This window comes from Pogona vitticeps, chromosome 3 (genome assembly GCF_051106095.1).
Source record: "Pogona vitticeps strain Pit_001003342236 chromosome 3, PviZW2.1, whole genome shotgun sequence".
NCBI lineage: Eukaryota > Metazoa > Chordata > Lepidosauria > Squamata > Agamidae > Pogona > Pogona vitticeps.
The window spans coordinates 46,547,350-46,575,258 of record NC_135785.1 but is presented as its reverse complement, the minus strand read 5'-3'; the positions used below and the strand labels follow the sequence as shown (position 1 = coordinate 46,575,258).

Here is a 27,909-nt window from a genome sequence, read left to right as displayed (position 1 = left end):
AGCTAGTCTCATTTCAAGCAGTGGGAGTTTGGCCATCTCTTGCCATGAGAGCCCAGAGGGACTTGAAAGACCCATTTGGGTTGCGAACTGAAACGCTGTTGCATAATGTTAATTTTATTAATCTTTTTTAAGCCCACCGCTTTTGAACAAATGCCCATTTAAAACAGTTTTGCATAATTACACATTTCAGTCATGTTTTAGTTGATTTTTAATTTATTATTATTATCATCATCGTCCTGGGTCACATGAAAATTCCCGATTCATTCATTGAAATTGACTCAGACCTCTCTCTTGAGCTCTTTCCTTTGAGACGCTTTTGGGATTCTGTGCTCTGCTGAAAGAAGGCTTGGAAATGCAGAACGGTGCCAGCTCTTGGGACTGGTGAGTAAATCATCCTAGCATTCTTGAAATGCTCTCCTGTATAAAGTTGTGTTGCTGCATTGTCTTCCAGAATATATTGACATGGTTCCAGTTCAAACTATCTCTATTTGTTTTGGATGTCCCTTGTGGTTGCATCACCCAGTGCTAGCCCTAACATGCAACAAAATAAAGCGTGTTGCTTTAGGCAAGGGCATTTTAGGGGGCTAGCTAAAGACAGAAACTGCTGTCCTAAATGGCATAGCTAAACAATGTAAAGTGCTCACACCAGCATGCAATGAAGACAGATGAGGGTGGGTAGGAACCATTTGGGCCCTGATTCAGGCAACTAAATGTCTTGGGCTAGCACTGCAATAAATTAATTTATTGAGGGTTCCATTGAAGGCACTTGCAGAGCTAGCAGAGGTTGGAGATTTCAGCATTGTGGCACCAGAGAACCTTCTCTGAGCCTAGTTTGAACTTTAAAGGAGCTATCCAAATGCTGAATCTATCCTAGCAAAAGAGATCAACACCTTGGAGAGCTCTTGCAAAGTTTGGACTAAACATAGCATAGATTCATTGCCCCTCCAACACTGGGGGCAATAGCTTACACTGAACAGAACTATACTGACTGAGCAATCTTATGCATACTTTCTCAGTATTTACTTAGTACTTAGCTAAGTACTTTCTTCTTACCTTCTTTTGAGCTTGGTGGCACTCACTTCTGATAGGCATACACAGGGCCATGTTCTGAATACTGCACCAACTTAATATGTCTGTCCTGTTACATTTCATGGCATTTGATATGAGTGACAGCAAAACACATGTTTAAATCTCTTCTCTTGAAATCAAGGGAACTTCAGTGATCTTGGTTCTGTCCAGTCAGAACCAGACAGAACCAAGATCACCCTATATATTTCACCCAAAATATTTATCCGTGAAATATTTGTAATCACTGAAAATGTAACAGTGCTGTAGAAACGTGTGCTATGTAGATGAGCCTCACAAAGAAGAGACCTCTGACTGAAATGCTGGAGAGCTTTGGGCAGTCAAAGTGGACAAATGATTTCACCTCAAATAAGGCATGTATCAAATATTGGCTTAGTGGTTTATAGTTAGAGGCAATTTTTAACTCATGCATCATGATATTTGGGTCAGAGCTTAAGGGGGTTATCTTTTTAAAATTGCAACTCCCAGAATTCCCCAGTGGCCATGTTGCCTGAGGATTCTGGGATCTGTAGTTCAAAAAGGAAAGTTCTGTATCTGGTAGAACTAAAAGTATAAGAAGTATGTGAGAGTGTGAGTAAGAAGGTCAGAAATGCATGGGATGGTGTTTACAGAAGAAAAACCATGAGACTATTTTTGGAGAATTATAGAAAAACATCCCAATCTAAGTACTAGATATGCATAAGTTCAGTTCTATTCAGTGGAAGCTAATTTTTTTAACAAAATTCTACAAAATGTTACTGCTTCTACAATAACATATATTATATAAAACCTATACTGTAATTTGGATGTAAACCTTTGGTTTCTTAATGTGTATTTGATTCAAAAAGTTTATCTTCTGAATTTTGTTGCATGTTAATATATACATGTGTGAAAATGGCCACAAAGTTTGCTTCTCTCAGCTTATATGTGGAAATTGCCTCCTGAACATTTAAACACATTCAACATAGTGAACAAGGTAATATGCCCTGAGAAAATAAAGATTCAAGATTTCATCGTTAATAGGGAGTTTGGGACAGGTAAAATATGTTACTGCATTGTCTCTCACTTTGGCAAGTTTCAGAGGATTGGTTGAGAACAGAAAACAGTTTTGAAATTCTTATTTCCCTTTTTTAACATTGGTGCTGTTAGAAATAGCTTTCTTCTCCCACTGAGGTTTGTGATATTAAGTGCTTCTAACTACTCAGGAGTATAAAAGCAATATTTTTTCCAATTTTGATTCCAAGACAGTTCTTCTAGACCAGCCATTCTCTACTTTTTTTTTTTTGGCCATGGCCATAAACACAATATGAAAGAAACAGAAGATGAATCAGGATTGTACAAGTTGCAGAGCAAATCTTATAAGGAGAAGTGTGAAGAATTCCTTCCAGTCTGTGACTCCCTTCAAATATGCCAGCCCCCCCCCCCGGGGACCATATGGCCCCCGTTGAGAATGGCTGCTCTAGACTATGGCATCAGCTGGAGAAAAAATTCCATGTATGATTATCTACTGCATATATTTTAAAAACTGATGGCAGTTTGATTAAACAGAACCATTTATTTTAAAAAAAACTTTTTTTGCAGATAAGTTTGAGCCAGTTTGGATCCATTGGAGTCAAGCTGCCTGGAATCAACTTCTAGTTGTGGATTGGGGGCTCCATAGTGCTGGTCTTCCATCCTATCATGAAGGTAAGAAGGGCAATCAGAATATTTATAATATTGACCTACGTGCAGATAATTTATCGTGGTTTTTTTTTTGCATAAACTTTTTGTATTAATTAGTTGTTCTTGAAGTAAAGCCATTTAAGGATCAGGTCTTTAGTGATACAGTATATGTAGGTGATCATATTTATGAAACTAAGATTCTTATTGGGTTGGAATATATTTCTACTGGTGGTTTCTGGTTGGTTGCTGTGGGCCATAGAAGTATCTATTGAAAATGATTTAAGGAGCAAATCAATAAATATCTGTCTAGCTTGTTAGCTATCCAACTACCTGTTTCTTAATCTCTGTCTCAGCTCTGTTCCCCTTCTCTAACCAAATGATACTTACCTTAACATCATGGGAACTCACCTCTGGAGCCCTTCTGTGTGGAACCTTCATAAACTTCCTTGCATTGTCCCGCCCGATGAAGCTTAGAACCTCGGAACCCATCTTGAACCCAAGAGTTCCACTAGAACAGGTAACCATTTGGAATCAATCAACAAGTAAATTCTAATCCAGATTCTTCCTAGCATAACCATTTTGACAAACTGTTCAATGTTGTGAGCCACTCTTTAAATCTGCAAAGGAATTTGGCTTTAATTCTTCCCTGAAGACTCTTGCTTTGCTGGCTTTAAGCAGATATTCATAAAACAGATATGGAAAAACAACAACACAGTCTTACTTACCTCAGTTTCTTCTATGTGGGTTCTTATAATAGATTATAGATGCACAGTTGCAGTACTATTGAACAACACTATTTTATCTTTTTTTTTTTAAAAAAAAAACACTTTAGGGTTCCCCTCACACTTTGGAGTTGCAAAAATAATTCTGAGATTTATTTCACTCTGGGAAAAGAGTGTACGATTTGGTGTACTGGTCTGTGATTTCATGAAGTTTACTGAGAGGCTAAAAATGGAGACTTGTGAACACTTTTATCATTTATTGTTGGTTTTGCAAACAATGGCCTCTTCTCATCAGTGTTGTATCATATGTTCTGGCAACATATGTGATTTGGCCAGCATTTCAAACTTCTCAGGGCAAAAGATATATCTGTTCAAAGTAATATTTGTTCAACAATATAACAAATCACTTATAAACACAGCTTCCGTATAATACATATTCGGTATAATACAATTTCAAGCATGCCAAGAAAAGAAGAGGAAAGAAAAGAAAAGAGGAAGCACAGAATTGCACTACCCCAGGTTCTTCTATTCTCACCTTAAATTACAGGTCATAGGTTTCTTGGAGAAAAGAAAAAAAAGTCTGAGTTTGGCAGAACTTGTCTGCTGAATATACAATAAAATATTAGGGAACAAACATGAATGACAATGATCAGTTACCCCTGTCTGCTGGCTCGCCTCAGTTCCTCTCTCTTGGAAATTTTTCCAATTGAGAAAGGGAGACCCATCATTATCTCTCATAAGTGAGATTTTCTCATTCAGGTTTTATTTAGGTATTGTGCATTATGCATATATACCCATCTTCTGCCACTGCCATTTTTCCTTCTTTGGAATCCCTCATTAACAATAATTGCTACAATATGAAGAAATTGAGGCACTGATAGAACAGGAGTTTTAGTACTTTTGTTCACTTAATAAAAGATATTTGCAATGTTAATGGGGAAAATTTAAACCCATTTTGAGATCTAGACACAGATTAGATTGGGAATAATCACTGTAGCATCCACCTTGTTGAATGACATATTCAGTTGTTGACTGACAGGCACTCCTGACAATCAAGCACAAGAATCTCTTTGGTCCCTGCCACAGCAATCATTTGTAACAACACTTATAGCAACAGTAGTGCAACTAGTGTATGAGGGCAACATGAGGAACCTACGAATGTGAATGTTGCCACAAAATGAGCAGAGAGTCTTGTGGCATCTTAAAGATTAACATAAGTTTAGTTGGCATAAGGTTTTGTGGACTACAGACAACATCTTCAGTTGCATGGCATATATTGCATCAGGTGACAGGCTTTTATGCATGGAGATGGAGGGGTGGAGAACATAGAATGCATTATCAGTGTAAACAGTCTGACATGGTGATGGACTAAACAATGGTCACTGAGGCAACAGTCCTGGGGAGGTATAAAGTGCAGATCATAATCATGATGATTAAGACTTGTTCAGAGTTGATTGATGGGTGACAGGTGCATCCAGGCATTGATAAGGAGGTTAACATGTTTGTAACTGTGAAAGAAGGTGAATAGAGGAGAGAGCTTTTTCTTTTCCTCCCAGCTTTTCTGGGGTTTCTTTTCTTTCTTTTTTTAAAAAATATTTTTAAATTTTATTTTAAAAACTACAACATAAAATACATAAACCAAAATACAGTGGTGCCTCGCTTAACGAGCGCACCGTATAACGATGAATTCGCATAGCGATCCGTTTTTTGGGATCGCTAATGTGAAGGCATACCAACGGTTGCAATGGGCAAAACCCTCATTGCGAAGATCGGTAAGCGTTTCGCTTACCGATCTTCGCATTGCGACATTGGGGGGATCAGCTGTTTGGCGGTTCCAAAATGGCCGCCGGATGACCCAAAATGGCCACGTGCAGCGTTTTTGCACCCTGCCCTCGCTTACCGAGGGCACAAAAATGGCTGCCTCTATGGAGGAACATCGCTGAATGGTGAGTTTTGTGCCCATTTGGAACACAGTTCAAATGGGCACGGTTTTCCCGTTCCGTTTAGCGATGTTTCCCCATAGCGAAGGTTAATCTGGAATGAATTAACCACCCTATGCGGGCCACCACTGCACAATCAATTGTGTTCTCCACCACCCTAGTCAGGACCTCTTGCAGTAATCTTCTTCTTCTATTGTCTTTATTCTTCTTCCTTTATTGTCCTCTTCTACAGAACTGCATTGATTCCTGCATCTGTACAACCCTGTGAGGTGGGTCAGGTGAGTCAGAGGACCTGGCTCAAATTCACTCAGGGTGTCTCATGGCTCAGCGGAGACTTGCACATGGATCTTTTTTGTCCCACTCCAACATTTTATCCACTACTTTGTCTTTTCTCAGTCCAATGATTTCCCTGGATTCAGCATGGATGGGCAGTGCTGAGCTTTCGTTGTCACTAGATCCATCCTGGGGGTATGGGCAGGCTTCTGACATCCCTTCAGCCATCTTCGATTTCACCTCTCCCCCCCCCACACACACACGAAGGGGGAGTATTTTTCAATGGATAGAGATCCTGATCGGCTTTTTTTTTTTCATTCCTTGTATCTATCTGCTGAAAGTTTTGTTGCAGCGTTTATCTGTGTGGGAGAATGGTCAGGAGAAGGAGGTTTATAAAAAGAGAAAAATGGTTCATGTTAAAACAGTAGCACCCTTCCATGCTGCTATGAATCTCACCAGTTTACATACTGCATGGCTCCCTGCCCCACTTCCGATCTGCTCCTTGTAATGCACCGGACCCCCTAAAGGACCGCTGGCATTCGGTCAGAGAGTTCGACAGGCCACTTATCTACTACCTTTGCACTAGGGCAAGTCCCAAGACCTCAGCAGTGTGTAGCATAAGCCCTTTGAAAAAGTCTGACCTAAAAAGAACAGTTTACTCTTAGCCAGTACCTTGCAAGTACAGGCACATGGGCTTTGTGAGTCCTTAGAACTCACTAAAGCTGAGTTAGGTAGGACTCTTAAAAGATAGCTAGTTTTTGGCCCTCTCCACCTCCTGGATTTATCCAGACCCTACTGTTCAAGAGACCAGTCCTTTTGTAGAATTTTTATAATTAATTTGTATTAGAATAATAGCATTTCATTAGAAATCAGATTGTATTGCACAAGCTTTAGCATTAAGTATATATTCAAAGATCATTGCAGTTAAATAAAATAACTATTTCCCTTTTAAAATAATAAACACTAATAAGCTAACTTAAGGTGGGCTATAGTGGACTAGCCCCACCTCCTTCCTTCTCCTTACTTACATCCTCTCTCCTTCATGGAATTGAATCCAGAACAGAGCAACACACGAACCATTGAACCCCATTGAATTGAATTATTTTCCACACAACCCATCATCCATTTTCTACCTTCCCAAACTCCTCCCTTTTTCTTGGCCTTTCTGGCTGTCAACCAATTAGCCTCAAGAGGCTGTACCACCTTCCTCCTTCCCTTATTCCCATGAAAGTCCAGGTGTTGCTTATCTCTTCACCAACTAGCTTGGAATGTTGAGTCTTCCACTGGGTTCTCAATTTGGCCTTCATGCTATCTTGAACCAGGCTGTAATGATCTCCAGAAAAACACTCTCATGGTGCTTAGAAAACACATTCCAATGTCTCTCAAATCATCTTCACACAGAACCTGTCTGATTCCATTTTACATTTCCTTGACTACATATCCCATCATCATGACACTCCTATCTACTCTAATGAACACACACTTGCACCACTTTAAATAGATCATGGAATTATTTCACCTTGAATGAACCACGCTGCTTGTGGGGCATTATGGAACTGGAACGCAGTATTCAGAGAAATTGACATCTTGATTAGTAGCACAACTATTGTTTTCTCACTTTTGCTCCTTCAACAGATGCTTAGTACCTGAGGACAACATCTACCATTTTGTTTTCCTCACCACAGTATAAGGTAGCATGTGGTGGACCGTAGTAAGGAGGGAGAGCAGAAAGTCAGAGATGTTATTGTGTTTTCTTCTATGAAATTATGGCTTTGTTTAGATACAAAACCATTTATATATTATTTTTACCCAAGGTAACTTGCAATGATAATTGGGGAAAATACAAATAATGTAAAACAACAACAAAACAAACAAATATACTGCTGCAATTAAAACAATCATGTTTCATAGTGAAATATGGTATTGTTTATTCAAACACTTCCAAATCCACCTTGGAATTCAATTAGGTTAGAGTGGCCCCTTAACACATTTCCCCTCCCTCTCCCTCTCTCAGAGAAAAGAGAAAAGCCCTGTCAAAGAAGAGATGCTAATTGATATGTATACATTCAAGTAAAGAAATTATTCAACAAAAATACAGTCAACCTTGCCCTAGAGGAAAAAACTGTGGCAAGTGACCTTTTGTGCCTGACCATTCTTTCAATCAAGGTCTAACTGAATGAGCAACTTCATGGTCCCTGATTTTACCTCTTGTAGATATTTGGCTGGATTTTTGCTGGTGTTCACATAAGGTTTGTGTAACTCGCCACAGATAATAGCCACAAATTGATGACGTGCTTGGACTTGTCTCTGCAGTGAGCATGTGTGTCAATAAGCACATGACTGAGACGTGCCCTGCCACTTGCATGTGATACTGGATGCAGGTAGTCCCCTTTTAAGTGCAGGTGTCTGCATACAAAATGGCTGCCAATGGAGAATGGGGATCAGTCATAAAGGATACCTATGAACTGATAAAAGACCAGTCATTTGGATATGAAGATAATTAAAACATAGGACTCATCCAAAATAGTTTGCTGCACAAGATATAGCAAAACATTTCATAAACACACCTCAAAATATTTGTACCTAGTATTCAAGGCTTCTCATATTATTTTCACACCTGAGGTAGAAAATCTTACATATACCTTTTTCTCTTCTTGCCAGTAAAAATGCAACAACAACAACAACAGATTAATCCATAAACAGATGTCCTTTCATGCCATACATGTGTCATCGACAACTGCCACACCCTGTCTTTTTTAAGGAATGATCCTGTGAAAAAAATTTTCATGGATGACAGCAGAAATGTGAAGTTAACTTTTAAAATATTACAGGAGTTTTATGACAGTTGCTCATATAGTTTCAACAAAAACAACAAACCCTCTGCCATTTTAGTTGCTGAAAACTATGTTATGAAGAAAGCCAAACTAAACCAAGAGTGTTGTGGTTTAGAGACTAAGAAATATATCTGAGAGTTCATACACACTACTGTATATGGCTAAAATCTTGTTGCTTAGCATAATAGGTTCCACCAAGAGTAGGCCTACTGAATCTATGGGAATGCGGTGAGTCAACTCCACTGTAAGTGCCATTGATTCACATAGGCCTGCTCTAGTTGTGGCTTTAGCAATGTATAAGTCTTAAACTGTTTAAGACTTTAAGTCACAACTACAGTAGTCCCAATGGAACTTACAGGAAACTTGACTCACCAAATCCCCATTGGATTTTTATATCCACTCTATTCCAGCATCTTCTTTCCTTACCCATTTCTCAGACAATCCTGTGATTATGTATTCTAGGGCATGGTGTCTCAGTAGTTCAATCACAGTTTGATCAGTTTCTTGACCAGCCTTTTAAGAGAGACCAAAGAAAATTTCATTTTTTTCATTTTTTTTTCAAAAATAATGCAAATAGAGTCACTTGAGCACCAATTTGCCATTTGAATGAGAGGATTGCACCAAATGGCATACTGCACTTCCAACCACCCCAGGCAACCTTATTCATCCCACAGCAGATAAATCCAGCTCCAAAAGAACCAGTGCAGACATGCCCTTAACTTAATTTATTACTCTCTGGGTAAGGAGAAGAAGCTGCTTATAGGATACTCTCTCTCTCTCCCACCCCCCTCTCTCCCTGTATTTGCTGTTGCCTCCCTGGAGCAAAATATTTTGGGTTGTCCCAGGCAATTTCACTCTCTCTGTCTTCTGCTGAGTAACTGATTAGCAATAGGATATCTCAGATAGTAAGAATGAATCCTGTGAAGAGCAGAACCAGCTCAAGATACGTTGCTGCTTGAGATGAAGAAAAAGGGATAAATGGCTGTTTTGGCTGTGGGATTCTGGGAGTTGTAGTACAAAAAACTAAGTATTTCCTGTCTAAGTATTCCTAAGTAATTTTCAACATCTCTGGGCTATGACTGATCTATATTCAGCCCAGCAGAAGCATAGTGTCCTCTCAGCTAGCCCTCCGTCATCATCACTAGTCAGGATTGCATTTTGGTTACATCCTTGTTATGTGGAACAGTACTTAAAGGCAGTTACATTACGTATAGCTTTTTACTTTAAAGTTCTAGTCATATCTGTGCTTACTCTAGAGCAGCTGTGAAACTGGAATCAGCCATGTTGGCTGGGATCTTGCAATCTGATAAGTGTGGAGACACAGGTTGAGAAAGGGCGTTCTATATGATAGCAGGAGCAAGCTTAATGGGAACCCACTGAGGCAAGTGGTAGCCTAGTTCTGCTGTTTCAGAGGGGTGGAAAGGCAATGCTGGCAAAAGCCACATTCACATAAATGTGTACATATATCCCTGGAAAGATTGGAAAGGTTCACTAGTTTGAGAACCCTGAGCCAGATGAATAGCTGCAATAAATGAGTCATGCTTTTCTTTTCTTTTCTTTCAATGTGTTTGGTGTCCAAATGTAGATTCTCAGAAAGTAGTGGGGACAACTGTGGCCTCAAGCCAAGGATATTTCCAATTTTGCTGACCTTCACATTTCTGATGTGACCCATCCTTCCCCTTCTTATTTGAACATATCTGGACTTTTCCCACTAGTAACAATTCTGGCTGTCTCTTCTTTCGTAAGAGAAGAAGTGGAGTCAGCATTGTTTCTTTTTCTTGCAAAAACATTTGAGGCCATTCCCCCCCCCCCAACTCTTCAACTGAATTTCCAGGAGAAATTAAGCACTCTTTTCTACTGTGTTGGTAGTAGTAATTGGTGATAATGTATTGCTGATTCATTTTTAAAACAAAAATGTACAAAAATTCACAAAATTCTTCATATTTAAATGGAAATGATTCTTTCTTTCTTTCTTTCTTTCTTTCTTTCTTTCTTTCTTTCTTTCTTTCTTTCTTTCTTTCTTTCTTTCTTTCAATATGTGAGAAAATGAAACCGACAGATTCTTCTGTTACTATGGGATAGTACTAGGCTTTCTCCCAAATCTTTGACTCAAGGGAATTCAAAGAATTCCACAGGATTGTGGTCTTGGATTCGTTCAGTGTCACAAAATGCTCCATTTTTACAGTTCCAGGATATACATAGAACATTTTCATACTTAATCTATTCTCTTAAGAATGAAGTCTAAATGCACATTCTAGTCATGTACGGCTTTTGATCATTATTGTTCTTTTGGCTAATAACTCTGTGGCTATTTCTCTTTAGACAAAAGTTCTTGTTAATCTCACAATCATTCCATTCTGTGTGGCAGTGATTTACTCAAAACTATGATGTGAGCTTGATGAGACAATCCAGACAATAATTGACAATCATATCAACATTCAAATGAGTATCAAAGTATGTCTTTTCATTGCTGCAATAATTCCAGGCAACATCCTGTAAGCTTTATTTATCTACACTATTTCTATGTTCCATTAACATAAATATTTTGGAACTGTTGCAAAAGATACAAATTTCTTACAGCTATGTAAAAACTGTAGGCATAAATGCTCAAGTATATCTGAAAACTAAAATATTAAGTTAAGACGTCAGTCCAAAATACAGTAACAATATATTTTAAAATATATTTAAAATATTGTTCTTTAAAATAGAATAATATTTTATTTGGAAACAGTCTTCTCCTTCAGGGGCCTGGAGATCCAGGCATCTTGAGCTCCAAGATTTTTTTAAAATGAGAATCATAATTGTTGTTGCACCTACTGCAACTCCAGAGTTTTGTAACTTTCTACATGGTAAGCTGCCACTATGCTGATAACACTATTGTTTTGAGAAATATTTTTTTCCAGACCTTAGAGGAATAAGCATAAAACATATAGCCCTTGTAACACCAGGCCCTTATAATACCATGATTCTAGATTGCTAGACTATTGTCACCCTGAAATCCTGAAATGCTAGACCATTGTGAATTCAAATAATTATAATTACCAAAAGATTGCACCTGCAGGTCTTACAAATGCTGCTTTATGTTTACATATTGTAACATAAGCAATTTAATTGTTTTATAAACACTTTTGTTATAACATAAACAATCCAGCTGTCAGGAACTGTTACTTTTCAGTGACCTTGCTTAGCTGGTTAGCTAGCTAAATTGATTTGAAACTATTGTTGGAAACTATTATTCAAGCATCATTTTTAAAAAACCCTTTCATTTTCAGGACTATTTTTTCCTATACCCTCCTTGATTATTTTAACCCTCTATACACAGTAAATTTCAAACCTTCACATGTCTTTAGAAAGGTAACATAATGAACTCAAATGTGCAATATCCCACATGAGCAATATTCAGAAGTGACATACTCCAAACTAAAAGATGTTCCAAGCAGTGTTTACAAAATACAGACCTCACTTTTTGTATTTTTAGTTCACAATGACAGAAATCCTACTGGCATGGCTCTGTTAACCATGGCCTTTTATCACTAATTGAAAAGTTTTGATTCCACACCTATCCAGGTTCCAAGGCTCCTTAGGTTTCCCTTTCATCCCAGGGAAGTCTGTGGGGCCTCAGGGCAGCGGGATTTCTTTAAAGTCCAAAAAGCATCACTCCTGATCCTGTTATTGAAACTGGGAGCAGTGTCAGCAATTTTCAGACATTAAAGATTTCCCTGCATCTGAGGCCCTCAAAAGCTTCTGCAGGATGAGGGGGATCCCTAGGGAGACACAAAATATGGGTGGGAGAGAGACAGGAAATTTTGATTAGTGATTAAAAAACCTGGGCTGTTGATACCATCAGCCTTGCACATGTGGGGCTGCTCCAACAGGATTTCAGCCAATATGGTCCTGAAAAACTGTGTTTTAATCATTCAACAGCTAAATCTGCCATTCCAGTTTGACACGAAGAGCAGGATGACTGTACCTACAGGACAAAAGATGTGCCATCAAATGCAAGTCATTGCCTAACACTCCTAACTGACTGAGGGTATTCTGAAAAAGACCTCTTCCTCAGCCTGATGTTTTTCTTCCCAAGGTTTCTCTCTCTGGTTGTTTGTCTGTGGCAAGCCTCTAAAACTGGAAATTAGTTCAAGAGTGGGAGGACAAGCTGGGGGAAGCATCTTAAGTGAAAAACAATGGATGGGGAAAGTGTTTAGCACCCTTCCCAGTTTTCACATTGGAGTGTCTCTTTTTCTGAGCAAATATAGGACACTGTATTGTGTCTGGAAATATTCTGCAAATGAAGACAGGCGTCAGCTTCGGTTGTATGTTCTGTTCTATGCATGTGAGTGTTATGTGCCTTCAAGTCACATCTGACTTATGGCGTCCCTGATAAGCCTTTCATAGTATGTCAGTTTTAGAAGAGATAGCAGTGTTAGTCTGTGTAGTGTATCAGTCAAAAGCAAACAAATGAAAATTTAAAAAATAAAATAAAGACAACAAAAATGTTCTGGCACTGTACAGGCTAACTCCTATATTTTAACAGGAGCTTTTGTGGAGAAGTTGTGTGCACAGTCTGAGAAAATGAAAGCTCACGTTAAAATATAAACAGTTAGTCTTTAAGGTGTCACAATGCTTTTGTCATCTTTTTTATTTTTACTTTATTTTTGCCTGATATGCAAAGTATGTCAGATGTTTAAGGAGTGGCAATACAATTACTGTCCCTCAGCAGTTTTTTATGCTTGAGCAGGGATTTGAATCCTGGTCATATGAGTCCTAGTCCATCATTTGTCCACTGCACCACACCAGCTCTTATGTTCTAAATATGAATTGTTCTACAGTATATTCATGATATTCAGAAATTCTTTCATGGTTGCACCATAAGCATTCCATAGCAAATGAGTTGCTACAGAATAGATTCTCCCTGAAGCTGAACATTTGAAAACCACAAGGACCATCCGTTTAAGAGTGGAGATTCTTGAATCATCAGTAAATTTTATGTCTGTTGATAGCCACTGGCAAAGTTTGTTGCTCATATCTAAATAACTGGCAGAAAACTGTTGGCTTGGTTAGACAGCGGTTCCCTAATTATGTTTCTTATATTCCTCATTGCTTCATGTTACCAGGAATTTATGTGGAGGGGTATTTTGTTCCTTGTGTTATTGTTGTCTTTAACCATAGAACTCTCTGTCTCTCTTACTTGAAAAATATAGATTTGGGATGGAATGGAAGATTGATCAATCACCAGTCAGTGTCACTTTCTGCATTGACCTGATAATTTTAGAAATCAGCTGGAACCTTTTTATTTAAATACAGATATTTGTGCATATTACCTCAGAAAATATATATTTGTAATTACATTTTATCTCAAAGTACACAATCTGAAAGCTATTTCATTTAAAATATATCTTATATACATTATGAGTGAAATAATGGATTGTGAAATTTATAGAAGTACAAAATCTGAAGAATAATTATGTTCTGATCTGCACATTAATATGAGCAGTGCTAGCAGTTTTAAGTGATGTGCACAGAATGCTATTACAGCCTGAGAAGTCAGCCCCCATGAAAGATAAGGGTCAAAAAGGGTGGCTGACTAAAGGTATTTTAATTAATTAAAAATTCAAAAAATATCCTGACTTTGCACTTACACAGGGACTCATGACAACTCACAAACAATTTTTGTTTTTGAAAAGCCTAGCTAAAAATACAATAAGTTGTAATATTAGCAGTCAAATAGACTGCTCTATATGTGTCTTTTCATCACAAGTGAGTTCTGCAACCAAGAAGCAGCCACCAAGAAGGACTTTTCTTATGTTTTTACTTAATATACTGTGAAGGTCTATCCAGGAAAAAAAAGCCTGGAGAAACTCATATGGAGAAACATTGTCCTTCAGATAGACTAGACCCAAGTTGTCTAGGGTTGTATAGGTCATAACTGCATTTTGAATTGTGCTCATAAATAGACTGATAATGTATTGGAAATCCAGCAGTACTGCGATGAACAGGGACAGGAATCTTAAAAGGAAGAAGCAGGTTACAGAAAAAGGTAGAAGAGTAGAAGCTGATCTGAGCAGTCCCCTGAATTTTAGACTTAATTCAGTCATCTAAGGCTTTATATATATATATATCGGTATTTGGTCCTGAAGGACATATGAACACTTCCAAGTTGCATATAAGTGTGTAGATTGGTATTGTTGTTGTTGTTTACTCATTATGTTGTGTCTGATTCTTCATGACCTCATGGATTAGAGCACGCCAGGCCCTTCTGTCTTCCACTGCCTCCCGGAGTTGGGTCAAATTCATGTTGGTAGCTTCAACGACACTGTCCATCCACCTTGTCCTCTGTCATCCCCTTCTCCTCTTGACTTCACACTTTCCCAACACCAGGGTCTTTTCCAGGGAGTCTTCTTATGAGATGGCCAAAGTATTGGAGCCTCAGCTTCAGGATCTGTCCTTCCACAGAACACTCAGGGTTGATTTCTTTCAAAATAGATAAGTCTGTTCTCTTTGCAGTCCAGGGGAATCTCAAGAGTCTCCTGCAGCACCACAATTTAAAAACATCAATTCTTTGGCATTCAGCTTTCTTTATGGTCCAGCTCTCACTTCCATACATTGCTACTGGAAAAATCATAGGTTTGATTAAGCAGATCTTTGTTGACAAGGTAATGTTTCTGCTTTTTAAGATGCTGTCTAGGTTTGTCATTGCTTTCCTCCCAAGAAGCAGGTTTCTTTTGATTTCATGGCTGCTGTCACCTTCTGCAGCGATCATGGAGTCCAAGAAAGTAAAATCTGTCACCGCCTCCATATCTTCCCCTTCTATTTGCCGTGAGGTGATGGGACCAGTGACCATGATCTTAGTTTTTTGGCTGTTGAGCTTCAGACCATTTTTTACGCTCTCCTCTTTCACCCTCATTAAGAGGTTCTTTAATTCCTCCTCACTTTCTGCCATCAGAGTGGTATCATCTGCATATCTGAGGTTGTTGATATTTCTTCTGGCAATCTTAATTCCAGTTTGGGATTCCTCCAGTCCAGCCTTTCGCATGATGTATTCTGCATATAAGTTAAATAAGCCGGGGGACAATATACAGCCTTGTCATGCTCCTTTCCAAATTTTGAACCAATCAGTTGTTCCATATCCAGGTCCAACTGTTGCTTCCTGTCCCACATATAGATTTCTCAGGAGATAGATATGTTGGTCAGGCACTCCCATTTCTTAAAGGACTTGTCATAGTTGTGGTCTACACAGTCAAAGGCTTTTGCGTAGTCAATGACGCAGAAGTAGATGTTTTTTCTGGAACTCTCTGGCTTTCTGCATGTTAGTAATTGGGTCTGTAGTTCCTCTTCCCCTTCGAAATCCAGCTTGTACTTCTGGGAGTTCTCAGTCTACATACTTCTGAAGCCTACCTTGTAGGATTTTGAGCATAAACTTGCTAGCATATTAAATGAGTGCAGTTTGACTGTAGTTGGAGCATTCTTGTGCACTGCCCTTCTTTGGGATTGGGATGTAGACTGATCTTTTCCAGTCCTCTGGCCACTGCTGAGTTTTCCAAACTTGCTGGCATATTGAGTGTAGCACCTTAACAGCGTCATCTTTTAAGATTTTAAATAGTTCAACTGGAATGCCATCACCTCCAGTGGTCTTGTTGTCAGCCATGCTTTCTAAGGCCCACTTGACTTCACTCTCCAGGACGTCTGGCTCAAGGTCAGCAACCACACTATCTAGCTTGTCTGGGAGATCCAGATATTTCTAGTATAATTCCTCTGTGTATTCTTCTCATCTCTTCTTGCTGTCTTCTGCTTCTGTGAGGTTCCTACCATTTTTATCCTTTATCATGTCCATCTTTGCACCAAATGTTCCTTTAATATCGCCAATTTTCTTGGACAGATCTCTGGTTTTTCCCTTTCTATTTTTTTCATCTATTTCTTTGCACTGTTCATTTAGGAAGGCCCTCTTGTCTCTCCTTGCTATTCGTTGGAAGTCAGCATTCAATTTTCTGTAACTTTCCCTATCTCCCTTGCATTTTGTTTCCCTTCTCTTCTCTGCTATTTGTAAGGCCTCATTGGACAGCCACTTTGCTTTCTTGCATTTCCTTTTCTTTGGGACGGTTTTTGTTGCTGCCTCCTGTACAATGTTAGGAGCCTCCATCCATAGCTCTTCAGGCACTCTGTCCACCAAATCTAGTTCCTTAAATCTGTTCTTCACTTCTACTGTGTATTCATAAGGAATTTGGTTTAGATTATACCTGACTATCCAAGTGGTGTTTCCTACTTTCTTCCGTTTAAGCTTGGGTTTTGCTATAAGAAGATGATGATCAGAGCCACAATCAGCTCCAGGTCTTGTTTTTGCTGACTGTATAGAGCTTCTCCATCTTTGGCTGTAGAGAATATAATCAATCTGATTTCGGTGATGTCCATGTGTAGAGTCGCCTCTTGTGCTGTTGGAAAAGAGTGTTTGTGAAGACCAGCTTGTTCTCTTGACAAAACTCTATTAGCCTTTGCCCTGCTTCGTTTTGAACTCCAATGCCAAACTTACAGTACCTGTTTTTCGTTTTATCTCTTGATTCTCTACTTTAGCATTCCAGTCCCCTATAATGACAAGAATATCTTTCTTTGGTGTCAGTTCTGGTATTACAGGATCCATTTCATACTTCATAAGAGCAATTCCTTTGAATTTATATACTTATAAAGACTATGAGAAATTCGGCTTGAAAAAACCCAGACTGTAGCACTGATCTCCCTGGCATTGAATTCAGTGATACTTATACTTAATGTTATAAGGTGTTTTGCTTCACGTTGGTTGGATTTCACCCCAAAATTATGAATGAAAGAGTATATATTGTATTGATCCAATGTTTTGTGAGTTTAAAGGTACAGTCAGTATATGAGCATTGGTGTAATGTAGCCATTGCTATGTCAGACCAGGCCTTTCAAGACCCATATTGAAATCCATAGTGAGCCAAGAAACTCAGTGAGGGACCTTGGCTCAGTTGCTATTGTTCAATTTAATGTACCTCATAGCGTTGTCATGAGGACAGATATGGGGCAAGATGGAGACGCTACTTTAAGCTCTTTGGAGGAAAGGTATGATAAATAACCTTTTAAATTTAAAACACATGCACATGCAAGCAAATTGTTTTTCTTGCTGTTTTTCTACATTTGTCAAGCTCAAAAAAGAGAAACAACACATTCCTTCTATCTGGAATGTTTGTTCAACATCCATTTATTATATTCATACTCTGTTTTCCTACCAACTACCTCTAGGAGAGATGTGTGGCCACTCCCTTCAATATTCTTGAAATGCCTTTGTGAGCTCAGCCAGCCTGAGAGGAAGCTGCCAGCCCAAGGTCGACCAGCGAGTTTCATGGCTCAATGGAAATGGTATCCTGGGTCTCTGAAATCCCATTGCAGCTTACAAGCTACCATACCATTCATATACAGGGTCTTATATTAATTTTTTGCTCTAAAAACGCATTTTCAGGGGATGTTTTCTTTTCATGTACAGCAATCTACATTTATTCAAAAATAGTCATATCATCTTCTTCTGGTTGCTGCACAATGCTGCACAATAGTGGAGGGCGGGGTCTCATTTAACTGGGGCTTATGTTCAGGTTAGGTCTTATTTTCGGGGGGAAAGGGTGTTAACTGGAATTAAAAACCTGTTCTTTTGGAAGACTTGATTCCATCCAAGTCTTTCTAGTGTCCTTATTCTGTAGATATATATGACCATGAGGATTTGTTACCTTCATTGAGTTAGCTGGTTTTGTTTCCAACATAGAAATGACGCAGCAGGAATTCTCCACTGATTTTTTTTTTAATTTATGCAAACTGCACGCAGCACTGTGTGTGTATGCAATTTGATCTGGCTTTAAATTTTGTCCATTCATTTGTGTGTCCCACTTTCCATTTTCACTACCAGTATGGGCATGTCTGTTGACAAAACATTGCAAATATGGTAATTTTAATGCACTGAGACACAGTGCTGCATCAAGATTCATGGCGCCTGATTGGCCTGTCAACAAGCAGGAGTGCATGTTCACATTAGTAAAACACTGTAATGCAGTTACTCAGGCTTATATTTTATTTTAACCAAGGTTTTACACATCACATGTGGGCCCTGAATATGTAGAGGTGGGGAAAATAGTGCAAATAAATTTGAAAAACTAGAAACAGAGGGAAATGTACAGAATTAATTATGGAAACATTTTTAGTTAAACTGGTATTTGGAAGGAGCAGAAGGGTGGATTAAAACAGAAGAACTCTGAAGGAGATGATCTGTGGAAATGTCATTATTAGGATTAACACCACTGCACAAGTGTGGTAAAGTGGGAGCTCCAACCGAGATCCAAATGAGAGCTTATGTAACATCTTAGACCCGTTCATTGGGTAATGGGAGTGATAATCACACACTTTGATATTGCTTCCAGTTGACAATCATGTGACAGACCAGTTGCCATCCTGGCGTTAACAACAACAACAACAACAACAACAACAACAACAACAACAACAACAACAACAACAGCAACAACAGCAGCAACAACAACAACAGCAACAACAGTAATGTGCCTTCAAGTCAATTTTGACTTATGATGACTTTTTTCAGAGTTTTCTAGATAGAGATTACTCAGAAGTGATTTACCATTCCCTTCTGGGGACATTCTGGGATTGCACAGCTTGCCCTTAAGGCCACACAGTCTGGCTCTTCTGGGATGCACAGTGTGGAACTTAACTTCCCACCTCTAGATCCACAGCCAAATATTTAAACCACTGAGTTATAACTAACTCTGTTTTGAAGGTTAGAATGAGAAACAGCATGAAAATTCAACATAAAACCTGCACAGTCCTAGGATGTCCCCAGAAGAAGGAGAGGAAAACCACTTCTGTGTACTCTCTACCTGGAAAATCCTGAAGAGGGCCGCCATAAGTCAGAATTGACTTGGTGGCCCATGATGATGGTTATTATAACGTTTAACCTGTCCTGCTGTGTTGTTTTTGATTGTATCCTTTGTTGATTTTAATGTTTTTGATGCATTTACTTGATTTTAATAGTTTTTATGGTGAGGTTCATTTTGCTTGATTCTATGAATTTAGAATAACATTAATTTTTCCTTGTTTTTATTCTTTTATGATGTGTGTAAGCTTCCTTGAGTGGCAGTTTCAGTGAAAAGATGAGGTAAATGTAAGACATTTTAAGAAATCTTAGAACTCCTTTAAAAAAATTCATTTTATGAATATCAATGGGATTTATCAGATCACTATAGTGAGCACTGGAATATCAGTGGATGTAAAGTGTAGGATAATAATTTGATTCCAGATAACATCCCAGATTCAGCCATTTCCTCAACCACAAAGCTTAATCAACACTTTTGTCTTTCAGACATAGTGTAGATCCTTAGGCAGGAAGTACACATGACGTTGAACAGATTTTTAGTTTTCTATTTTGGCAGGAGAATATGGATTGAAGTTAAAGGTCTACTTATCTTGTATCTTTTCCTCTTTGAAAACTATCGCTTCAGAGTCATTTGCAGTGCATATAATTAAGCGAAGTGAATTTCTGGTTGTAGAATAACAGCTATAGGAATGTTTCATTGTCAGCTTGCACATAGGAATATAAAAGAAAGAGGGAACATGAACGGCCGAAAGCTATCAGCCAGAAGATGTGCCCAAGGAGGGTTCTTCCAGAAAAGGCTGTGCAAGAGGAACTGGAGTCCTTGGTTTGGATCCTTGATCTATAGAAGAAGGAGGAAAGATCATAATTCTTTCAAATTATTCCTTCACTTGACATGGTTGCAGGTGGCCATTTTAATATACGTCTTGCCTGCATTTGAAGTACAGTAAAATTTTATGAGGATGAGACAAAACAATATCAGTTTGCTCATCTGTAGAGACGTCTTTTAAAGAGTTCCCCAATTTATTTCAGAAAACTCTTCTCTGTGTGGAAACATTCAAGGCTGTTAATAACTAATTTGAAATGTTGTAGAATTGAAATGAGGCGTCCAAAGCTGCTGGCCTTCAAGAAGTAACAGCTTTTATCCTACTGGAAGGTGATTCTCATTTTGTTCTAGTGTTAAGTTTTTGTATACAGAAATTCATATCTATGTGTGCATACATGCACACATAGAGAGCTGTCAGCTCTTGCAGAGCTGGCTAGGAATCAAAGACATAAAAAGATTAAATAAAAATTAATACATATAACATGAATCACAGAGGACCCTGAGAAGGAACTTTTGCCTCCCCTCATTGTGTTCTTTGCATGAATCGTTTTATGTGACCCATCTCAGAGGAAAGTAATTCCTTCAAACATCCTTCCTTGATCACTCAGACTCTTTTGACATCTTGAGGTGTGGACACACCTCATAAGCCGAACTCATCCAGAAGGAAAATGCCAGGAATAGATAGTTTGTATAACAGTGATGATTTATGTTGTATAACTTTCTGTGTCAAGCTGGATTTCATCTAATAATGTTTTTAAAGTATGCTGAATCTTGAAATCTAGCCGTGACTGCTTTAGTTGTTAGGTAATGTTCTCATTTAATGCTTGATTTAGATCCATTTTCCATATGCAAATCTCTAGGATTTGGCTTTACTGCAGTCAGTTTAAAGCACTGTTTATGCAGACAACTGCATTTGTTCAAGAATCCTGCATTTGTTCAAGAATCCTTAAACATTGTTTAATATCCATGTTGGCTGCAACAGAAGTACCATGTAGCATTGCTCTGCTGGTCACAAAATCCTACCATAGAAGATGTGTTTCTGGAAATTACCCATGCTTTGATCATCATGGTCACACTGTCATTTTGATGACCATGTGTAACATTCCAACACTTATATTCATGAGCAGGGAAGCCACCATCTCTTGTGATATATATAGAAACAGAAACAACAACACATTCCTAGGTCACACATGACCCTCCCAGTCTGCAGAATACATAGAGTTGGGATCCAAGCTTATTTAGAGTAGATCCATCTACATGATTTGTACTGATATTAGTTACCTCTTGTTTCACTCCCATTGATTGTTGTGGTCTGGATCCAGCACTAAGTGCATTCCAGTGTAATGTCCTTGCCCCCCTGCCTGCCATGGATGTCAATTTGTGGAGAAACATTTGTGAAAAGTCATTCATTAAAAATGCCAAGTTAGTGTCTGTTTTGCAGGTGAGAGCCCTGACTCTGGGCCTTTCTGAGGAAGAGTACTTAGCTTCTAGACATCTGCCACCCTAGATATTAGCCATCTGCTTACTGCTGTGGATAGTTACCTTTTTTGGCTAATGACTGCCACCTTTTGAAGGGAACAGACCTGTCTCATCTTGCTTTCCTCTCCCACATCTGCCACCACTTACGTTCAGTGATGCCACCTGGAACATCATCCTCAGTGATTCTAACCAAGCAAAATTCTTCTCTGAGGATCTTACCTGGTCCTCTTTCTCCTTCCCTTTCTCCTGAAATACATCCTCTGAAATAAAGATGTTTGCCCAAATTTTAGTAAAGCTTATTTATGCTAAGAAACGACCACAAAGGTTTTGTGATTACAACAGTCAGGGAAAAACTGAATGTCACACAGTGTTGGTACACTTTAAGGATCACATTGAATTTAACTGCAGAACAAAATTTTTATTGAAATACTTCGTTTTTCTCCTCAGTCTAGGTCACAGCATTCCATACACTGTGTACTTATTGGAAAAAGGATGGAACAAAGTGTTAAACTGGTCATTCAAGAAAGTGACCACACAATGCTGTCAACATTATGCAAAATGTAGCCTTTTTGGGTGCTGGAATTCTAAGGCTGGAACAACTGCCTCAATAAATTATGAAATTTGTTTGTTTGTTTGTTTGCAGCATCTGTTCAACATCTTTCTTCTTACCAGGACTCCCAAAGGTAAGTCTCCTGTTTTCTTAACTGCACCACCAACATTTTTCTGTACAGTAGGATCCATGTATCTATAGAATTGGTATGAGCAGTTTCACTGATCCTCGGTCTGAAAATATTAAAACCATTGAAAGAAAAACCCCAGAAATATGTATTTCCATTATGTAGTTACCAGAACTGTTCACTAGAGGGAGTCATAGATCATGCTATGTATAGGGTTTGCTTTTATCCATGGTTTTCAGCATCAGGGGAGTGGGCTTGGAACTGGTCCTATTATATATGCATTTTTTATCTACAATTTAGTGCTTGGAGATGTTAGTTTGCATTACAGTTCTAAGAATCCCCTTGTAGTCCTGAATTGGACCATTTGCCCATCTGGCCTCTGCAACCATTGCAAGCAAAGGTCTTTTCTAGCCCAACTAATTCAGGGGGACTGAATTTATGACTTTCTTGATGCAAAGCTACGTGCATCATCCCTGAGATATAATTTCCCTTGCAGTCCAAGAATAGCTGAACCCTATCCCTCTCCCTCATCACGTTCTTCGTATGTTCATTTATGAGTCTGAAGAGAAGTTCCTGTTTGTGGACTGGCTCTCCACAAAAGCAAGAATAACTGTTATTCCAAGGCTCTTGCTAGCATCAAGAGTCCCCATGTGAGCAGGGATCTCTCCTCTTCAGAGTAGGCAATGACTATGTGAAGAAAGAGCAGTGAAGTGGAGAGAGGCCAAGGAAATCTTTGCTAAGCTTCTTCGAATCACCTAATTCTTGAATGCCAGGAGAGGACTATGGCACACTCCTAGACATACCCACTTGTAAGAAAACCACATTGTTTTCCATGGGGCTTAGATACTTATGTGTGTATAAGTGTACCCTCTAAGTGTGTCAGCTGAGAACAGTATTAGCTGGCAGTTTTCCTATGAAGGCAACACAGCATCCACTTTCTTTCCTTTTTAAACATTCTTGTACAAAGAGAAAACTTGGAACCTTATAGTGGGTCCAACTCTTTGTTCAGATAGTTGTGTCTATTTTTCTCACTGCTTAGTAGATCTCCAGGGCTGTGGCCAAATTTTCCCACCATCTGTTCTCTCAACCTTGTAAAAGGGGATGCTGATGAATGAACCTGGAATATTCTGAATGTAGAGCAGGTAATCTATCACCAAGATTGGTAACTGTTATGTTAAACTGGCTGTACATAAATGGATTTACTGTGTTTTAAATGCTGGGGTAAATGGTAGCTGTCAATTCAAAGGCAGGGCAAGAAGCAGATGAGTCCTAGAAGCATGTCAACCCTATATGGTAGCTTGTTCAGCTGAAGGCATACAGTTAATTAATCTCTCTCGATTTCTGGTCTCCAGTGAAGTGTCCATGGGTGCCAAAGCATCCTTAAAGACTTTCCATGGCACTTGTGGTTGTGACCCTGCTCCTCTCTGCTCCAGCTGCCCATAATGTGAGCTTGAAGGCACCTGCTGGATGAGATCTTCATGAGACTTTGTGACAACTGCAAGCTTTCAGAACATTTCACAGTGTTCGCCAGATCTCATAAGGTATCGCAGCAGCTAGCTGTCAGGACATCTGCTATTAGCTGTGACAATAGGAGGATCTGTGAAAGAAAGCAGAAAAACAGAGAGTGTACACACACACGAAACTCCAACATTTCATGATAGGCCAATACCCATCCCTCCCTGCCACCTATAGGCCAGCCACTGCGCAACAGAATACTGGACTAAACAGATCTTTGTTCTCTTCCAGCAAGGTTCTTCTGTTGTTTATTTTGTGGTGGCACCCAGAACAGTGTCTAGTGTGCTGATGACCCCCAAAAGTTTGGGAACTGGAAACATTTAGGAAAAAGGGTGGGATTAGCAGATGAAAAGAAAATTGTTACCTTTGTGGGTGCCTATATGACTTTCTATCTGTTTGCCTAGTGCCATCCAAAAACTTAGTTTGTTTTATGGACAAAACATGCAGACAAATATGGCTTCCCATAACTTTAAGGTAGCACTGATGGGAGGGTTATTCTGTATGTATCACATATGATACAGTCTGTCCACATACAGCGGGGCTCTTCTCTCATACTTATGCGGTCTCTGTGAGGCTGCTAGAGTTCCTATTTGACCTCCGGAGTTCCACTGAGATCACAACAACAGTGTTTATGTGCTATTTATGTGCTATTCTAATGTTGGCTTGAGCACCCTAAGTGCTTTTTAATGCATAGCATTACAGGTAGTATGCCTTTTTTCTCTCCTTCACAAAATGGCTGTCTAGAGGGATGTAATTCTAGTCTCTTGCATCTGCACACCATTATTTACAAGACATACTAATGTATCCACACCAAGGGTGGTTAGAGTCACTATCAAGCTGTATTTAGTAAAAATAATTTGGCAAGTGACCCCATATTTAAAAATATGTCAAATCAATCAATCAAACTATAACCACGGTCTTCAACAGTGGGATTATCTACATGGCTGATTAATGCTCTATTGCTATTTATTGAGAGTGCATATTCATTAGGACTAGAGATGGGCATGAATTAAAAAACAAATTGCAAAATTCATCAAAAATAGCAAATTCATTGGTTCATGTATTCTCGAAGGCTTTCACGGCTGGGATCTGATGGTTCTTGTGGGTTTTCCGGGTTGTTTGGCCATATTCTTAAAGTTTTTCTTCCTAACATTGAGCACAGACAGAGTTCTGACTCCTGTCCTCTGAAGATGCTGACCACAGAGACTGGCAAAACATTAGGAAGAAAAACCTTAAGAACATGGCCAAACAGCCTGGAAAACCCACAACCACCATTGGTTCATGTTCATCGGAATCAATGTGCCCTGACAAATATGAATCAACACATTTTTAGCAATTTTGATTAATTTATTTGTTGGACTATAAAATGGTCCCCAAAGTACTTAGAGAAACCAAAATTACAGAAAAACCTCTCTCAACTCTCCTCCATAATCTTTCCAAGTTTGGTGAAGATTGGGTTTTCCCAAGCCAGCTGCTAAACGGCACTTTCCGGGGGGGGGGGGCTCTTTGTAGATATATAACTTGGACGTCTGAAACCTAAAGTCACCAAACATGGAGGGATTGTACAGGAGAGTCATGGGAAGCTTCTCTGCAAATTTGGTGTCTCTAAGTGCTGGGGGAGGGCATTCTATAGCATTTAAAAGGCAAAAATGAGTTGACAAATTGATTTGTTGATTTGTCAGAAAAACTGTTAATTTGTTATTTGTGATTCATCAACCTTGATGAATCATGAATCAAAACAAATTGCCATTTGCCCAATTTGTGCCCACTCTTAATTAGCACCCATCCCTTGAAGGACTGGAGTCTGACCTGGTTGTTTTCATAGCTCTTTTGCAAGCAGTGACTGATGCCTCAAAAGGTGGAGACACTACACATCCCACTCAGCCAGCAAAGCCAGTCCTCCCACATCATTTTTGGTTCCATCCACTTAGAACGCCTTCTCTTTGTCCCATCCCAATGCTTTCTATGGACACGCCTAAAACAAACTGTTTATGGGATTGTGTCCTGAGTCTTGATCTAGTATGGATCTTATGTTCTAAAGCAGAGGTTACCACATCGTGAATTTCTGTTCCTGCATGAAAATATGAGCAGCCTAATTTCCTATGAAGATCCTGCCAAATTAATTCCCCTTACCAATGTCCCACCAAATTAATATCTCATCCACTTTCTCCCTAGAATGATTTATCTCTCAAAAGAAATTCATCCCTCCTCATTTTCTTCATCTCATTCAGTCCTGCTAGGTTTCTTCTTTCCTCTTTCCCCCTTTTCTTTTTCCCCCCTTTCCTTTTCTTTCTCTTCCCCCCCTTCCCCTTTCTCTTTGTGGCTATGAATGAACTCTGAGAGGAACAGGATGAAAAATTCTTAATCATGGAAATTCCCCTAGACGATGCCACTGGCATCAAACCAGTCCAGCTTCTCTTTTGTCAAAGAACAAAACAAAGCAAAATGCCCGATTGAATATGGGGCAGCTGCCATCCATGCCATGATGCTGCATGTCTCCACTCTTGACCAATGTTCCTGAGGAGCACCATGTGGACAAAGGAAACAAACATATGATACCCCAATTCCAAGTTCATGTTGTTGAAGAACAGCAAATGGAAATCCAACCTTGAAAACCCCACTTGCACAGGCATCTTGGCATCAGCCGTTGCTCTTTTGTTTAGCACCTAACAACCATTTGAAGACCATGTTTGTGCCATTGAGGTGCCAGGTAAGCACAGAGAGCGGGAGTTCTCAAAAATACAAAGAGGCAATAAGGGACTGGATGAGAGGTAATAAACTGAAGTTCAATCCAGAAAAAAAGTTTGTGGTTAGGATTCCCACATTAACAGAATCCCATTTCCTTCGACCTCAAGGCAAGATTATGATGCTTGTAGTTAGACCTTTGTGATGTGACGCGGTCAGGCCCCTGTGATGTTGCAGAGGTAAAGCAGGCAAGAATTTAGAGCTGAACTAGAACAGCTTCTGGGCCAGCAGATTGTAGAAATAAGCATAGTGAAAGCTGGATAGATGGGCCCATAATCTGGGTAAAATCTAGCTAATGAGGTGCTATGGTAACTCAAGTGTGTGTGTGTGTGTGTGTGTGTGTGTGTGTGTGTGTGTGTGTGTGTGTGTGTGTGTGTGTGTGTGTGTAACCTTTTTTGTTGTTGTTTCCAGGGACTGTATCCAGAATGTTGCAGAATGTATCCAGTAGCAGCAAGAATGGTCCCATTCCTGCTAGAGAAATGTCACATGGAAAAACAAAACTTTCTCCTCCTCTAGGTCTACTCACTCTGAAATTTGTCTCCCTGCTTGGAGACCTGAATTCCTTGAGACTTCACCTGCTTCTCTGACACATGCAGGAGGAAAATGGATTCCAGAATCAAGATTCAACCAGTTTTTGACGAACTTAGGTTCACGATTCATGCTTCAAAATGCAGCTTAGTTTTTTTAATAGCAAGCTGTGGTGGTCACCAGTGCATTTGCCCACTTTTGGCTAGTCTGTGTGCCAGTTGTGCCTGTTGCTGAGGAATTCAGACTTGTCTATGGGAATGCATGCCCATTTCCCTCAAAACTGGGTGGTAGTAACACACTTCTCCCATATCAATTTGACCATTCCCTGATGGGGCCCTTCTCTTATCCAGTCGGGGCTACACCTTGTCAAAGCTAGAGGTGAACCAATACTGCAGAATACATTGCCATGTGAACTGAAGGGTGTTCCCTTCTCCCTAAATGTCTTTAGGCAATTGAAGAAGACATCCATTCAGCCAGCTTTTGCCTCTGTTTTCTTTAAAGGTTGTTTTGCCTATTGTCTTTGTTTATCCACTTATAATGACTATATTTTTATTATATTGTCTTGCTGAATGTATGGTTTTCTGTGGTATTCTTTAAGGGTTCATGTATCTATGATCAATACTTCTGTTTATTATTGTTTAGCAGTCTATTTTTAGTGTATGTATGACTTTATATTTTGTCATTTTATACTGTTGAGAGCCACTCTGGAGTGTAAGGGCACTAAAAGGGCAAAATAAATATCTTTTTATAAATAAATGAAAGTAGGATTG

At 39.2% G+C, this 27,909-nt stretch overlaps 1 long non-coding RNA gene across 2 annotated transcripts; it reads left to right on the top strand.

Moving 5' to 3' along the window:
- Positions 1 to 27,900, top strand: LOC110075855 (uncharacterized). Of its 2 annotated transcripts, XR_013543042.1 has the most exons (6): positions 1 to 381; positions 2,647 to 2,751; positions 3,081 to 3,244; positions 22,318 to 22,357; positions 23,704 to 23,892; positions 27,023 to 27,900. It is a non-coding gene; the product is annotated as an uncharacterized LOC110075855 (long non-coding RNA). The 2 variants fall into 2 exon arrangements; XR_002300019.3 differs by lacking the exon at positions 1 to 381 and having other exon boundaries at positions 2,057 to 2,751; positions 27,023 to 27,111.
- The last annotated feature ends 9 nt before the right edge of the window (positions 27,901 to 27,909 follow it).